This window comes from Macaca nemestrina, chromosome 7 (assembly GCF_043159975.1).
Source record: "Macaca nemestrina isolate mMacNem1 chromosome 7, mMacNem.hap1, whole genome shotgun sequence".
Classification (NCBI taxonomy): domain Eukaryota; kingdom Metazoa; phylum Chordata; class Mammalia; order Primates; family Cercopithecidae; genus Macaca; species Macaca nemestrina.
The window spans coordinates 59,447,467-59,451,012 of record NC_092131.1 but is presented as its reverse complement, the minus strand read 5'-3'; the positions used below and the strand labels follow the sequence as shown (position 1 = coordinate 59,451,012).

The 3,546-nt window shown below is 39.1% G+C and overlaps 1 pseudogene; it reads left to right on the top strand.

The window, feature by feature from the left end:
- Positions 1-2,343: 2,343 nt before the first annotated feature.
- On the top strand, positions 2,344-3,263 carry LOC105481873 (large ribosomal subunit protein eL6 pseudogene; annotated as a pseudogene).
- Positions 3,264-3,546: the final 283 nt, after the last annotated feature.

Below are 3,546 nucleotides of genomic sequence, written 5' to 3'. Positions count from 1 at the left end.
TATATCAAGCACTCTCTCAGATCACAGTGGAATAAAACAAAATCAACTCCAAAATGAACCTCCAAAACCATGCAAAAAAATGGAAATTAAATAACCTGCTCCTACATGAGAACTGGGTCAAAACAAAATCAAGTTGGAAATTTATTCTTCAAACTGAATGATAATAATGGCACATCCTATCAAAACCTCTGGGATATGGCAAAGGTGGTGCTAAGAGGAAAGTTCATAGCTCTAAATGCCTACATCAAAAAGATTCAAAGAGCACAAACTGACATTCTAAGGTCACACCTCAAGGCACTAGAGAAACAAGAACGAACCAAACCCAAACCCGACAGAAGAAAGGAAATAAGATCAGAGCAGAACTAAATGAAATTAAAACAAAACAACAACAACAACAAAAACCACAAAAGATAAGTGAAACAAAAATCTGATTCTTTGAAAAGATAAATAAAATTGATAGACCATAAGCAAGATTAACCAAGAAAAGAAGAGAGAAAACCCAAATAACCTCATTAAGAAACAAAACAGATACTACAACTGACACCATTGAAATACAAAATATCATTTCAGGCTACTATGAACATCTTTACACCTATAAACTAGAAGACCTAGAAGAGATGGATAAATTCTAATAAAAATGCAACCCTCCTAGCTTAAGTCAGGAAGAATTAGATATCCTGAACAGACCAATAACAAGCAACGAGATTGAAATGGTAATTTTAAAAATTACCAACCAAAAAAAGTTCAAGACCAGACAGATTCACAGCAGATTTCCACCAGACATTCAAAGAAGAATTGGTACCAATCCTTTTGACACTATTCCACAAGATAAAGAAGGAACCCTCCCTAATTCATTCTATGAAGCCAGTATCACACTAATACCAAAACGAGGAAAAGACATAACCAAACAAGAAAACTATAAACCGATATCCTCGATGAACATAGATGCTAAAATTCTCAACAAAATATTAGCTAACCAAATCCAACAATATATAAAAAGATAATCCACCATGATCATGTGGGTTTCATACCAGGGATGCAGGGATGGTTTAACATGTACAAGTCAATAAATGTGATACACCACATAAACAGAATTAAAAACAAAAATCACATGATCACCTCAATAGATGTAGAAAAAGCATTCGACAAAATCCAGCATTACTTTGTGATTAAAACTCTCAGCAAAATCAGCATATAAGGGATTATACTTCAATGTAATAAAAGCCATCTATGACAAACCCACAGCCAACACTATATTGAAATGGGAAAAGTTGAAAGCATTCCCTCTGAGAACAGGAACAAGACAAGGATGCCCACTCTCACCACTCCTCTTCAACATAGTACTGGAAGTCCTAGCCAGAGCAACCAGACAAGAGAAGAAATAAAGGGCATCCAAATCATCAAAGAGGAAGTCAAACTGTCACTGTTTAATGATGATATGATCATTTACCTTGAAAACCCTAAAGACTCCTCCAGAAAGCTCCTAGAACTGATAAAAAGAATTCAGCAAAGTTTCTGGATACAAGATTAATGTACACAAATCAGTAGCTCTTCTATACACCAACAGCAACCAAATGGAGAATCAAATCAAGAACTCAACCCCTTTTACAATAGCTGCAAATAAACAAATAAATAAAATACTCAGGAATATACCTAACCAAAGAATTGATAAACAGCATGGTACTAGCATAAAAATAGGCACATAGACCAATAGAACAGAACAGAGAAGCAGAAATAAACCCAAATACTTACAGCCAACTGACCTTCGACACAGGAAACAGAAACAAAGTAGGGAAAGGACACCCTTTTCAACAAATGGTGCTGGGATAATTGACTAACCACATTTAGGATAATGAAACTGGATCCTCATCTCACCTTATAAAAAAATCAACTTGGCCAGGTGCGGTGGCTCAAGCCTGTAATCCCGGCACTTTGGGAGGCCCAGGCGGGCGGATCACGAGGTCAGGATATCGAGACCATCCTGGCGAACATGGTGAAACCACGTCTCTAATAAAAATACAAAAAAAACAATTAGCTGGGCATGGTGGTGGGCACCTGTAGTCCCAGCTACTTAGGAGGCTGAGGCAGGAGAAAGGCCTCAACCCTGGAGGCAGAGGTTGTAGTGAGCCAAGATCACACCACCCCACTCCAGCCTGGGTGACAGAGCAAGAATCCATCTATAAAAAAAAATTCAACACAAGGCGGACTAAGGACTTAAATATAAGACCTGAAACTACAAAAATTATAGAATATAACATTGGAAAGACCCTTCTAGACATTGGTTTAGGGAAGGATTTCATGACCCAGAACCGAAAAGCAAATACACTCTTTCCCATCTTGCAAGATGGCGGGTGAAAAAGTTGAGACGCCAGATACTAAAGAGAAGAAACCAGAAGCCAAGAAGGCCGATGCTGGTGGCAAGGTAAAAAAGGGTAACCTCAAGGCTAAGAAGCCCAAGAAGGGGAAGCCCCATTGCAGCCGCAACCCTGTCCTTGTCAGAGGAATTGACAGGTATTCCCAATCTGCCATGTATTCTAGAAAGGCCATGTACAAGAGGAAGTACTCAGCCACTAAATCCAAGGTTGAAAAGAAAAAGAAGAAGGTTCTTGCAACTCTTACAAAACCAGTTGGTGGTGACAAGAACGGCAGTACCCGGGTGGTTAAACTTTGCAAAATGCCTAGATATTATCCTACTGAAGCGGTGCCTGGAAAGCTGTTGAGCCACGGCAAAAAACCCTTCAGTCAGCACGTGAGAAAATGGCGAGCCAGCATTACCCCCGGGACCATTCTGATCATCCTCATTGGACGCCACAGGGGCAAAACGGTGGTTTTCCTGAAGCAGCTGGCTAGTGGCTTGTTACTTGTCACTGGACCTCTGGTCCTCAATCGAGTTCCTCTACGAAGAACACACCAGAAATTTGTCATTGCCACCTCAACCAAAATCGATATCAGCAATGTCAAAATCCCAAAACATCTTACTGATGCTTACTTCAAGAAGAAGCAGCTGCAGAAGCCCAGACACCAGGAAGGTGAGATCTTCGACACAGAGAAAGAGAAATACAAGATTACAGAGCAGCGCAAGATTGATCAGAAAGCTGTGGACTCACAAATTCTACCAAAAATCAAAGCTGTTCCTCAGCTCCAGGGCTACCTGCGATCTGTGTTTGCCCTGACGAATGGAATTTATCCTCACAAATTGGTGTTCTAAATGTCTTAAGAACCTCATTAAATAGCTAAGTACAAAAAAAAAAAAAAAAAAAAAAAAAAAAAAAAAGAGAAAGAAAGAAAGAAAAGCAAATACAATAAAAACAAAGAAAAATAGTTAGGACTTAATTAAACTAAAGAGCTTTTGCACAGCAAAAGGAACAGTGAGCAGAGTATTCAGACAACCCAAAGAGTGAGTGGAAATATTCACAATCTTTACATCTGACAAAGGACTAATATCCAGAATCTACAACAAACTCAAACAAATCAGCAAGAAAAAAAAAATCCCAATCCCAGCACTTTGGGAGGCAGAGTACTCAGACAACCCAAAGAGTGAGAGGA